The 14245-nt window shown below is 35.8% G+C and overlaps 1 long non-coding RNA gene across 2 annotated transcripts; it reads left to right on the forward strand.

The window, feature by feature from the left end:
• Positions 1-11832: 11832 nt before the first annotated feature.
• LOC145133180 (uncharacterized) lies at positions 11833-13270 on the forward strand. 2 transcript variants are annotated; one of them, XR_013718460.1, is made up of 4 exons: positions 11833-12122; positions 12240-12543; positions 12846-12878; positions 12954-13270. It is a non-coding gene; the product is annotated as an uncharacterized LOC145133180 (long non-coding RNA). The 2 variants fall into 2 exon arrangements; XR_013718461.1 differs by having other exon boundaries at positions 12294-12543.
• The last annotated feature ends 975 nt before the right edge of the window (positions 13271-14245 follow it).

The following is a 14245-nucleotide window of genomic DNA, read 5'->3' on the forward strand; positions in this document are numbered from 1 at the left end:
GGAAGAGGAGGTCACCGCCCTCCTCACTATCATATTTTTCTAAATAATGGGAATTATGCATCCTCATGCCCAAACTTGCACTCTTATTCCAACAATGCCCCTGTGAATGATTCCAACTTGGCACATGCATTCACATCTCAATGTCATGTCAATAATGGAAGTCCTGATTTGTATGTGGACTCAGGGGACACAGCTCACATGACACCCTCTACTCAGAATATCTCTTAAATAGCTCCTCACACTGGTAATGTGCAAGTTCTCTTTGGAAATGGTAATCATTTACATGTCTCTCATATTGGTTACTCATCTATTTCGAGAAACCTTCTATTATGTGATGTTCATGTTATTCCCAGATTGAGCAAAAGCTTATTATCAATTAGCAAGCTTACCTTGGATCACCCAGTTGATGTCTTATTTTCTCAATCCTTCTTTCACATTCAGGATAGGAAAACAAAACAAGTGATCGCACAGGGCATATGTGAAGATCGATTGTATGTTTTCCAAGACACTCCAATGGCTTTCATGGCAACTTCTGGTGTTTCGAAGAAAGCTCCTTTTGAATTATGGCACAATCATTTAGGACATGTTTCTATTGAGGTTATTATCTTACTAAATAAAGTGGGTGTTTTACATGTTACTTCTATCTTGCCTAAACCGATTTCATGTAAAACTTGTCAACTTTCTAAAAGTCAACATTTATCATTTGATTTAAATTCTAAACGTTCATTGCACCCTTTGTATTTGATTCACTGTGACCTGTGGGGGCCTGCACCAGTTATCTATGATGGTTATTTATATTATGTAGTCTTCATGGATGACTATTCTCCCTTCTCCTGGTTTTATCCTCTCAAAATCAAAAAATGGATTCTATGTTGTGTTAAAAGCTTTTATCACTCTTGTCCAAACTCAGTTATCTCGAAAAATCAAAGTTTTTCAGAGCGATGGAGGAACGGAAATTGTAAATAATACAGTACGCACAGATTTTTAAGAAAATTGAACTTTACATTGTCTTCGTAATTATTCTTCACACAAATTGACTCCTAGAAGTATACCTTGCATTTTTATTGGGTACAATAATCAATATAAAGGATATAAATGCCTTGACACGGAAAGCTCTCGTATATATATCACTCGTCATGCGAGGTTTGATGAATCCATGTAACATACATGTTTTGAAATCGTGTTATGTAATTCGAAAAGTTAATAATATTATGTGAAATTGAGTGTTGAGTTCTAACAGATAGTTTTTTATTAGAAATGAAGTAAAACTATGTTTAGAATCACTCATAAAATATTGGAAGTCTTATGAGATTCAAATTAAAAGCAAATAGTGAAATTTAGCGAAAATATAAAATTTGAAATAAGTAAAATTTTATTATTGAAAGTTGTAGATAATCTCGTTAGAAACATGTAGGCGAAAACCTCGTCGAAATCCGAGTTATAACGAAGAAGTTATGACCAATCGAAGATCCGCGATAAAGTCGGCACGGTGCCGAATGACGTAAAAAGTAAGTTTTTGATAAACTACTTTTTAGCCTTAGTGATCTAAATGAAAGTCGTAGTATTCGTTAAACCGAGAATTTTGATAAAAAGAACGCCAAAATCTGACTTCGTATGAGGAAGTTATGATTTTTACAAGTTTCAGTTTAGCAGTAGACAGCTAAAAACTCGAATTTTAGATCGAGTGATTTTTAACCGACACAACCTAAATGAGGATCGAAGGTCTCGTCAATAGTAGTACAATGGTAAAAAGTCTGATGAAAACGGACGTCGGATGAAGAAGTTATGAATTTTTAACAGATTTACCAGTCCCGGTCTGTTAAAAATAATAATATAAAAACAAATCAAAACTTTCCGACGAAGTCTAAACGAAAGTTGTATAGCATAATTTTCTCTACGCGTGCATATAAAGAACGTCAAAAACGGAGCCTGTATGCAAAAGTTATGAATTTCGGAAAATTTTTGCACAAAAACCGAGAAATTGTGGATAAGACCCGGGGAATCTCGCATGAACAGTGCCGGCCACCGCGATCAGCCACGTATCCGATGTCGATGAGTCATGCACGCCACGTATCACCGGTTCCTCGCACGTCCGATGCGTGCCGCTTCCGGATTCGACCAACGTCGCGACCAGTAGCCATCCAACACGCTGCTGCTTCCGTGTCTCGTTCGTGCTCGCTCCGCATGCCTTCGCCTCCTGATGCCACGTCGCTGCTGACTCGCTACTTCTCGGATCCGAAGACTCCGGCTTGCACACTATAAATAGTGCATGCGAGCCTTGCCGAGGAAAAGTTCATTTTTGCCACTTTTTCACCCCTTTTCAATATTTTTACTATTTTGACATCCCCCGAAGCCCCGGGATTATTTCCAACGCCCGAAACACGCCCCGAAGTGCTCGAAGACCGGGAAAATTTATCTTTTCGGTTTCGAAGCCCAACCTTCGCAGAGCCCGGTTTTCAAGAAAACTCCAGGTTTTCAACGACAAAAGTCATATTTAGAGCCGAAGTGCTGCCCAAATTATTATTTTGACCCCCGGTTAATTCACGGTGAGTTTAATATGTAGAAACAATTGTATGTTATGTGTTATATGTGCTATGTGCTTTTCCATGTTATCCTCTCGAGTTGTTGTATCCGCTATTTTTATAGCAAGGATGTACCTCTGACTTGAAGTGTATGACATAGGCATCACTTGGGTATTGGTATGAACCGTTGACCATGAAGTGTATGACATAGGCATCACTTTGGCTTCGGTAGAATAATATTCCTGAGTATTTTCCCGTGTTATTTTTATTTATGCTATTTATGATAGCAAAGCTATACCTTTGACCATGTGATCAGTTTAAGAACTCAGATTCACAGTGGTACTGGTATGTAGCCTCTGGCCATGTAGAGCATGTCCCCCAGTAAGTGAATGACTCTATTCTATGGCATTGGCAGAAGGTTAGACAGGGCGTGAAAACCTGAAATCTACCTTAATGTTAATCAGAAATTGTTTGTCTTCAGTGCCATTTGGGCCGAAGCGTTATTGATGTTTATCAAGTATGGAAATTGTTATGTCTAAATGATTGTATATCTTTGAATCAAATCAATAATTGTTAGGGAAACCTTATCACATTATGCATTTGTTGTTCCTTGCTCCTATTTTCTTCTGCCATATTGGTATATATATGGCATAACGTTATATTGTATCTATTATTGAACTCACTAAGCGTTGTCGCTTACCCCTCCCAATGTTTTAACATAATGCAGGCAATAAGCACACAGTATAGTTGGAAGACTTAGAATAGTTGTAATATTATTTTTTTTGTATTTTGGTTTAGGTTTGTATAGATTTACAATATCCTGGGTACTCATGTAAAATCTTAAAACATAGTCGGTTTGTATCCAATCTTTTGTAATGACTTTATCAATGTAAAAATATTATTTTATGAATATGCATGTAGCATGTTATGGATTAACTATATTGTCAAGTATGAAAGTTTGGGTCTTTCAGAAATATGAAAGTATAGAAAGGGGTTCTTTCAATCATGGTATCAGAGTAGTGGTTTAAGTGAACTAAATCCCATGGATTGGTATTTAGACTTAAACTATTGGAAGTTCAATATATGAACTGGAATCATTGTAAATATATGGATACAAACCATAGGAAACACTTAAGTGGGGTATTGGGTAGTGATAAACCCTAGTATTCTAAGACATTAACTTACTTCAAAAATTTTAGAGAATTAGTATATATGAACTAGGAATTTTGAGAATTTCTAGATTTAAACATGAATTGTTAAGTGAAGATGATACAATATGTATCTGATATATTTTAGGTTGAATACCTAATGGTGTAAGCACTAGAATATTAAGAGGAGATATGCCTTATATTCTAATATGTGCTAAAGGATAAGTAAATATAGCATGCTTTAGGTTTCATACCTATATTGCTATTATTTGAGAAAGTTTAAGGTCTGTTGGCGACCTTGGTTTAGAAAATTTTATGTTTAGAATTCTAAGAATTTTTGTAATAGAATTTACATGAAATTTTTCGAAGTAATAAAGATACTTATGATAATTGATATTGATAAGTTTATTGATAAACGATCGAAGGATATCGTGAAATAATAAATATGGAATGTTATCGTAAATAGTGTATTAATACCTATAAAGTGGTATTATGCATTTAAAATATGTAAGATAATATAATAACATCTTTGGAAGAAAGATGTGCGTTTGAAATACATTTGGATGAGATAAATGTTTTGGCATAACCGATGAAGTTGTTCCACCGCTGTCCAGATTAAAGCAGTGATAGTTTATAGAGTCGGAAGAACCGAGGATGGTGATAAATACTTCAATAGTATTGAAATTAATGTAGTCCAAGATTTAGAAGAATTAAATGAAGATCAAAGGAAAGGCTAATGAAGTTTTTTAGACTCAATAGGCCAAGGCTTGGTGATGTAGTATGTAGTTCAAGTAGTAACCCTATACAAGATGCTTAGACTTAGAATTTAATAATACTGAGTGATGATTGACTTCTATCACCTCCTTATGGAAGTTCCATTGTGTGTTAAGCCGACTTTAACATACAAGATTGGGATAGCGAAATAGGTTATTTGGTTGTGAAAAGGCTGAGTGGCTTGCTTGTTAGAGTAAGATAGAGTATTTAGTTGAAGAAGATATACACTCATATTATTGTATGAGAAGAAATGTTGTAGTTAGGAATGACAGAGAATCAAGTTGAAGCTTGTAGAGCTTGCTGAGATGCAACTATAATGCAGACTTCTTAGGATAGACTCCTATGAAGTAGACTTAAAAGATACAACCATGAGAAGAAGACTTACTCAGATACAGGAATGACGATGTCATGAAAGGATAATGAAACCAACAAATATGCATGATGGTTTGCATGAGTTAGAAGATGATGTAAGTAGTTGGAAACTATTTGTCTTTACACTGCTAGAGGAAATTTTGGGTGTAGTATGTCTTGTAGAGTAGACACTACCCGAGAAAGAATTTATATGAAGAAATGGAAGTAAAATTTCTATCGACCTATGGAAAAGTATTAGAATATTCTAGATCGAGTATATGCATTAGAAGAATCCTAGAAGGCGAGTATAGGTAATCCAATATATGTTTGATAGAAACGCGAAAACCCTAGTTGAGTCTAGGAGAAATTGTTGTATGTACTTGTTTGAACACACTCAGGTGTGAAAATTTGCTTTGTGAAAACATTTGAATGGTGACTTGGGAACTGCGAGACAATACTTGGGACGAGTATGAGTAGGTGTGAATAGTAGTAGAGGCCTATACTACTGGAAGCACAGGACTCACACTTGGATCAGGAAAAGTCACAAGGTTACCAAGAAGCTCGTAAATGATTCCGTTTTATTCATGTATGTCGTTACCTTCGTTTCGGTAATGACTAAGGAAACAATTATCGTTCAAATCTTAATGTCATAAAGAATCGAATCCGATTAGTATAAATTCGCGAAAGGAGTTGATTGGTTCAGAGAACCATGTCTTGTATAGTGACGAAACTTCAGTAGGAATACTGAAGAAGTAAATGGTCGAGGTAGTCGATAGAAATATAACGATCTTCATTAAAGGATTGAGCAATCATTAGCCAGAGATGTGACTTGCTATGTGGTGTTACTGGCCACAAGAAATGTTTTCACCCTACTCTTACTAGTCAAATGGCGCGGAGTCAAGTTTTCCGTTCAACAATCAAAGAGTACTCCAACTCAAAAGGAGGAGGTGCCAAAAGCTAAAAGATGTTTATGTCCGAAAGCACGAATTAGAGATACGTGGTGCTATTCTTTCTGTTCCAAAGCATCCACGTGTTGATCAAACTCTTTTTTTTCATTTTCTTTATTCCATCAGCTTGATTCATTCGATCTGATTCTAATACAAGAGTTTGGTTCGTTATGTATCTTGTGCGTTATAAAATCAAAGGTCATTAGAATAAGACCATTCGAGTTGTTGTTATAGCAAAAGTAAAGACCTTATTTTGGGTTTAGTCTATAAACCAAGAAGGAGCAGGAGTCTGCAATGAGAATTGAGTTTTAACTCAAAGATTAGGATCGAAAGCCCAATAGAGAATGATGAGCGGGTGCAGGTTTGAGCACCGCTAGTAATTAAGAAGTTTGAAGAGTTTGACAATTGTTTGGCAAACCAAAAGTTAAAAATCGTATATTTTAGATTACCACGGAGGAAGTAAGTTAGGACTCGAATGTTATGACTAGTAATTTTCTCGTAAACTTTAGATCTGCTCACATCTTATTTGATTATGATGCCTCAGATTCTTTCGTGCCTTATAAATTCGCACATTCTTTTCAAATTGCTTGTTACGCAATTGTCCAATCATTTCACATAGATAACATAGGAAATATATTATTACTTGCTGATAAAGTCTATAGAGATAGTGTTATAGGAATTGAAAGTTATAATCTTCTTGCTAACCTAATTCCTATCTTTGATATTATTCTCGACATGAATCGATTGTCAAAGAACTACGCAGATCTCTTGTGCTACGAAGAGATGATATGCATCCCTATCGAAAGGAGGGATTCTATTTATGTCTACGGTGAAAATAATAAATTTCTTTCTTAAAAACTCATAAATTTATATCGAAGGGATATTCTACTTATCCGGCTTATACAGTTAATACCTTGAAAGAGGAGAAGAAGACTGTGAATGATAGCCTTTGGATAATTATCGACCGACTGATTAAGAGTGCATATTTTCTCGCCATACGTATAACGGTTCTAATGAAGAAATACGCACAAGTTTACTTAGACGAAATTGTGGAGAGACATGATGTGCCACTAAAGATTATTTCCGATCGTGATACTCGCTTCACTTCTCACTTTTAGGCGAGTATGAAAAGTGAATTGGGATCTCGAGTTGCTCCCAACACAGCTTATCATCCCCAGACATATGTATAGATGGAGAGAACAATCTGAACAGTAGAAGATTTGCTTCGTGCATGTGTCTTAGAGTTCGGTAGTAACTGTGAACACCATTATGTTGGCATAATGTAGGACAGAAAATCCTTGGTGATCCTGAAATGATTCAAGACACCACTGATAAGATTCAAATTATACTTAGGGAAAATAAGAATGAGATAAGAGCGAAATATCCTCATTTGTCTAAATTGTTGTGATTTCGGGGACGAAATCCTCAAAAGGAGGAGGTATTTGTAACATACACGTTTTCAAATCGTGTTATGTAATTCGAAAAGTTAATAATATTATGTGAAATTGAGTGTTGAGTTCTAACAGATAGTTTTTACTAGAAATGAAGTAAAACTATGTTTAGAATCACTTATCAAATATTGGAAGTCTTATGAGATTTCAATTAAAACCAAATAGTGAAATTTAGCGAAAATATAAAATTTGAAATAAGTAAAATTTTATTATTGAAAGTTGTAGATAATCTCGTTAGAAACATGTAGGCGAAAACCTCGTCGAAATCCGAGTTATAACGAAGAAGTTATGACCAATTGAAGATCCGCGATAAAGTCGGCACTGTGCCGAATGACGTAAAAATTAAGTTTTTGATAAACTACTTTTTAGCCTTAGTGATCTAAATGAAAGTCGTAGTATTCGTTAAACCGAGAATTTTGATAAAAAGAACGCCAAAATCTGACTTCGTATGAGGAAGTTATGATTTTTACAAGTTTCAGCTTAGTAGTAGACAGCTAAAAACTCGAATTTTAGATCGAGTGATTTTTAACCGACAAAACCTAAATGAGAATCGAAGGTCTCGTCAATAGTAGTACAATGGTAAAAAGTCTGACGAAAACGGACGTCGGATGAAGAAGTTATGAATTTTTAACGGATTTACCAGTCCCGGTCTGTTAAAAATAATAATATAAAAATAAACTCAAAATTTTCCGACGAAGTCTAAACGAAATTTGTAGAGCATAATTTTCTCTACGCGTGCATATAAAGAACGTCAAAAACGGAGCCCGTATGCAAAAGTTATGAATTTCGGAAGATTTTTGCACAAAAACTGAGAAATTGTGGATAAGACCCGAGGAATATCGCATGAACAGTGCCGGCCACCGCGATCAGCCACGTATCCGATGTCGATGAGTCATGCGCGCCACGTATCACCGGTTCCTCGCACGTCCGATGCGTGCCGCTTTCGGATTTGACCAACGTCGCGACCAATAGCCATCCGACGCGCTACTGCTTCCGTGTCGCGTCCGAGCTCGCTCCGCATGCCTTCGCCTCCTGATGCCACGTCGCTGCTGACTCGCTACTTCTCGGATCTGAATACTCTGGCTCGCACACTATAAATAGTGCCTGCGAGCCTTGCCGAGGAAAAGTTCATTTTTGCCACTTTTTCACCCCTTTTCAATATTTTTACTATTTTGACATCCCCCGAAGCCCCGAGATTATTTCCAACGCCCGAAACACGCCCCGAAGTGCCCGAAGACCCGGAAAATTTATCTTTTCGGTTTCGAAGCCCAACCTATGCAAAGCCCGGTTTTCAACGACGAAAGTCATATTTATAGCCGAAGTGCTGCCCAAATTATTATTTTGACCCCCGGTTAATTCACGGTGAGTTTAATATGTAGAAACAATTGTATGTTATGTGTTATATGTGCTATGTGCTTTTCCATGTTATCCTCTCGAGTTGTTGTATCCGCTATTTTTATAGCAAGGTTGTACCTCTGACTTGAAGTGTATGACATAGGCATCACTTGGGTATTGGTATGAACCGTTGACCATGAAGTGTATGACATAGGCATCACTTTGGCTTCGGTAGATTAATATTCCTGAGTATTTTCCCGTGTTATTTTTATTGCTGCTATTTATGATAGCAAAGCTATACCTTTGACCACGTGATCAGTTTAAGAACTCAGATTCACAGTGGTACTGGTATGTAGCCTCTGGCCATGTAGAGCATGTCCCCCAGTAAGTGAATGACTCTATTCTATGGCATTGGCAGAAGGTTAGACAGGGCGTGAAAACCTGAAATCTACCTTAATGTTAATCAGAAATTGTTTGTCTTCAGTGCCATTTGGGCCGAAGCGTTATTGATGTTTATCAAGTATGGAAATTGTTATGTCTAAATGATTGTATATCTTTGAATCAAATCAATAATTGTTAGGGAAAACTTATCACATTATGCCTTTGTTGTTCCTTGCTCCTATTTTCTTCTGCCATATTGGTATATATATGGCATAACGTTGTATTGTATCTATTATTGAACTCACTAAGCGTTATCGCTTACCCCTCCCAATGTTTTAACATAATGCAGGCAATAAGCACCCAGTATAGTTGGAAGACTTAGAATAGTTGTAATATTTTTTTTTTTGTATTTTGGTTTAGGTTTGTATAGATTTACAATATCCTGGGTAGTCATGTAAAATCTTAAAACATAGTCGGTTTGTATCCAATCTTTTGTAATGACTTTATCAATGTAAAAATATTATTTTATGAATATGCATGTAGCATGTTATGGAGTAACTATATTGTCAAGTATGAAAGTTTGGGTCTTTCAGAAATATGAAAGTATAGAAAGGGGTTCTTTCAATCCACATTCCCATTTTTGAGTACTGCATCTCATGTGCCCATTTCTACACTCGAACTCAGCTTATTTCTGGATGATGGGCTACCTCCTGCTGCCTCCGCACCAAATTCCACTTCTGCATAACCCCAGCCCAAGCCACATCAACCCACGGTTTTACCTTGGCCCACTATGCTATGTGGGTTCTATCCATCTACTACCCATGGGATTCCCTCGATGACCTCTGGACATACCAACAACCTAGCTGCCTCTTCTCCATCATCCGATAACGATGAATCACCTCCCTCTTCTTCTCCTATGCAAGTGCTCCTACTGGACCTTTTTCCACTAACCCAATGCAAACTCATTCAAAATCAGGCCTTATTATGACCAAACATACTCCTGATTTTTTATCTCTCGTATCTCATGCCTTACATGTTGCACTTCTCTCAGATGTTCCACCTAAAGGGTACAAATCGGCAGCTAAGCACCCTCAATGGATGGCAGCCATGTGCGACGAGATGGAGGCTCTCATCCAAAACCGTACATGGACACTTCTCCCAAGACCTCATTCATCAAATGTTGTTGGTTCTAAATAGGTCTATCATACAAAATTCAAAAGTGATGGAACTATGGAAAGGTTTAAAGTACGCCTTGTAGCTCAAGGGTTTACTTAAATTCCAGACCTTGACTATTCACATACTTTTAGCCCCGTAGTTAAAGTAGCCATAGTTCGGATTGTTCTCTCACTTGCGGTATTACACAAATGGCGTCTTCACAAGTTAGATGTCAAAAATGCCTTCTTTCACGGTCAGCTCAATGAGACGGACTTTATGGAACAACCACCATGATTTGTTGACTCTCAGTTTCCTAACCACGTGTGCAAACTCTCAAAAGCACTCTATGGATTAAAGCACGCTCCACGTGCCTGGTTCCATCGCTTAAGTTCTTTTTTGATTGCCTATGGTTTCAAATGCAGTCGTTCTGACACTTCTCTTTTTGTGTTCTCTCAATATTATATTATTATGTACTTGTTGGTCTATGTTGATGATTTGATCCTAACTGGAAACAAGGAGACAATTATCACTAAATTTACCGCTTGTCTAAATCAAGAATTTGATATCAATGACCTTGGTGACTTAAGCTACTTCTTGGCACTTGAAGTTTCTTATACAGATGATGGTCTTTTTCTCACTCAATCAAAATATGCTACATATGTCCTTATGAGAGCCAATCTACTAGATTCCAAACTAGTCTCCACGCCTTTGGCGTCAAGTGAACTGTTTCTATCTGAATGTTCTGCATTCTCCGATCCTACTCTATATCGCTCTCTTGTTGGGGCTCTTCAATACTTAACCATCACAAGACCAAACCCATCATATGCTGTAAACTAGGCAAGTCAGTTTTTGCATGCTCCTACTGATGCTCATTTTCAGTATGTGAAATGTATTTTACATTATGTAAAGGGCACAATCGGTTTTGGTCTCTTTTTTCGCCGCCCACACACAAATACCATTATTGGCTACTCCAATGCTGACTGGGCAAGATGTATTGAAACTAGACATTCCACATATGGTTATTCCATTTTTCTAGGAGGCAACTTGGTTTCCTGGAGTGCAAAGAAACAACCTACCATTGCTCGTTCTAGTTGTGAATCAGAGTATCATGCAATAACCAATATTGTTGCTGAGATTGTTTGGATCATTCACCTCCTTCAACAACTCCATGCATTACCTCCTGGAAGGCCAACTTTACTTTATGACAAAAAAGTGTATTGTTTTTTCTCAAAATATGGTAGCGTACAAGAGTGCTAAGCATATCTATCTTGACTATCATTTCGTTCGTGAACTTGTTACTTCTGGCAAACTTTACACCAAATTCATTTTGACCAAGCTTCAAGTGGCGAACATTTTTACCAAGAGTTTTTCACGATCTCATTTTTAGTTCTTTCAACCTATGCTTTGTCTTAGTCCACCACCCATTCGCTTGAGGAGGGATAATAGATAATATCGATCTATAACTGTTAAATATTGTATTTATCTTGTATTTTATAGCTTATCCTTTAGTTTGTAATTATTCATTATATATACAAAGCTCATACGATATTATGTGTGTGGTTCTTTTAATCTATTATCACACTTATGCATTGATATAATGATCCTAATGGAATCAATTAGTTATGTGGTTAGACAATGTTATTTTGTTATATTTTGAACCTCTCTCTCTTTATTATATATATATATATATATATATATATATATATATATATATATATATATATATATATATATATAACAGTAACAAAATCAAACCTTGATATATGTGTGTGATGTAAAAAAATAAAAGTATAGCCTCTCATGTTTTGGATATGCCGCCAACACTTTTAGGTATCCCTGCTATCAAATTTTGATATCCCGCCATCAATTTTGGTGTGCAACCCTATCAAATTTCGATATCCCGTCATTTGACCTAGTATACGATTTCAAAGATACCCTCTACGACCAGGGAAAGATTTGAAAATCACCACTTGAATACCCAATCGAAGAGCCTAATACTCTGAAACAACGTAATCGAAACTTTATTGCCACTATATTCACCAGTGCCACACAATTGAGGTACAATTTCGACTGCTAAATTAGTATCATTCATTATGTACGTCAAAAATTGGAATTTATTTAGATGACTTGATTAATCGATCCCTTTTGGTTTGTTTTATGTATGTTCTGATTTAGGATTTATTACTGGCTTGATGGTTTTTCGTTATTTTGTTCTATCTCTTCGTCTAGAAATCTAAAAAGGAGTAAGTGATGACTATGGATCTGAGTTTGTTGTTCAACACCTGCGGTTATTTTGGGGCTTTTGACGGTTGTACCCATGTTAGCGCCCCATTGAGTATGCTACTTTTGGGATTGTTGACGTTTTTGCCCTTGGGTTTGGTGTATGGCTTTTGCTGAGTTTGCTTTGCATTGTTGGAATGTCGCTGCATTGGGGCTTTGAATCTTTTGTACCTGACTGCCCTACTTATTGATTGATATGGTTCGTTCCTTTGTTTACCTGTATGAGCCTTGTTTACTTATGTTATATTGTTGATTTTTTGTTATTTTGTATTTTTCATGCTTTTGTTGTGTGTATGAGCCTTAAAAACAAACTGTCGAAAATTCTTGATGATGATTCCTCATGGAGTTTGAATTTCGACAATACCTTTTTTTCTTGTCAAGCTAAGGTTATTCAGATAGTCTTTGTTGTGTTACATTGTTAGTAACTTAATATGGATTTATTGAATTTTTATTTTCTTTTTACATCTATTTTGCAAGCTAAAAAGGGCTTTTTGTTTGTAGTTAGCTTCTTGAAAAGCATTGAGCCTACCTGAGGTAGGCATTCAATTCATTTCTTAAAGTTTTAGCTAATTTTTTATTTCTTATTAATTGCTTATGATTATTACCCAGAGTGTTTTTCTCTTCTGTAAGAGGGAAGTTCATCCCAGGAATCAATTGGCAATGAGATTGAGAAGGCAATGTCAAGCATTTCTTATCTTTGGCAAATTGATGGAGGTCAACTAGTTTGTTGGTTATCTAGTGATAATACATGTGTTGCAAATTTTGTTTAGTAAGATAAGGTTGTATATAAATAAGGTAGGAGAAATTATTTTTGATAGGTAAGAGTATAAAATTTTTGTTTTGGAATATATAAATGTATTGGATTTGAATTATTGTAGATTTATTTTTCAGATTCATATTAGTATAGATGTATTGGATTTTCTTTTTTTTTTTGCATTTTGTGCAGAAAAAAGATTGAATTTTTTAAATTATTGGTTGTTGGTTTTTTTAAATAAAAGATCCATTTTACAAGTTTTTTAAAAGAATAAATTCAAATTACGGATGGATTTGCAGCAGGCATTCCGTCGGTAAAAAGAATTGAGTTTATAGATTTAGAAAAAATTTATAAAAAAAAAAGTTAAAAGACCTGGTTGCACATATTACAAACAGTTATGTAAACGAACAAGATTAGGCATATTAGAACCCGGTTGTGTAGAGGAGAACCGGGCTATATAGTCTAATGTAAGTGTTCTAGATTGGAAGAAAAACCCATGAAAGGACCTGGTTTTTTATCACAGGAACCAGGATATATTATATTAATAAGTCCATGTTGTTAAACCGGGTTTTATCCATATGTTTACATAGGACTCGCCCCATTAAAAATCGGTTGAAAATCGGGTTCTTTTAAGCTTTTAACTGGGTTCTTTTCCCTAATTTGTAGTAGTTCTTAAGAGCTTAAGAGAATCTTTTATTACAAGAAGAAGACTAGCATCTTATCAAGTTGATTTATTGTTGGTGGATATCACTAGAGAATTTCTACCTTAAAGTTTTATGCCAAACTTCATCAACTTACAATATCCCATGACAATCAAAGTCTTTAAAGGTTGTAACACTTTTCTTTTTATGGTTTTTTTTTTATCTTTCTAAGTCTTGCAAAATGACATTTTGGTTGGAATAAAGCTAGTTTTATTTTGTTCAAATCTAAAGTCTTCTGTTACTACGTTTATGTTTTTGAAACAATTTTTGAATAATATCCCAACATCTCTATCTAACACTATAGATACTGACACTCCATGCCTTGACACCACTTGTTTTGCATAAATAACAACTAACTATTCCAAGGAGGACTTTTCCCATATGGTAATGAAATGGACACTCTTGGTTAGTCGCTCAACAACAACCCATATAATATCGAAATTTCT

This window comes from Lactuca virosa, chromosome 8 (assembly GCF_052849685.1).
Source record: "Lactuca virosa cultivar CGN04683 chromosome 8, Lactuca_virosa_CGN04683_v6, whole genome shotgun sequence".
In the NCBI taxonomy this organism is placed as follows: Eukaryota; Viridiplantae; Streptophyta; class Magnoliopsida; order Asterales; family Asteraceae; genus Lactuca; species Lactuca virosa.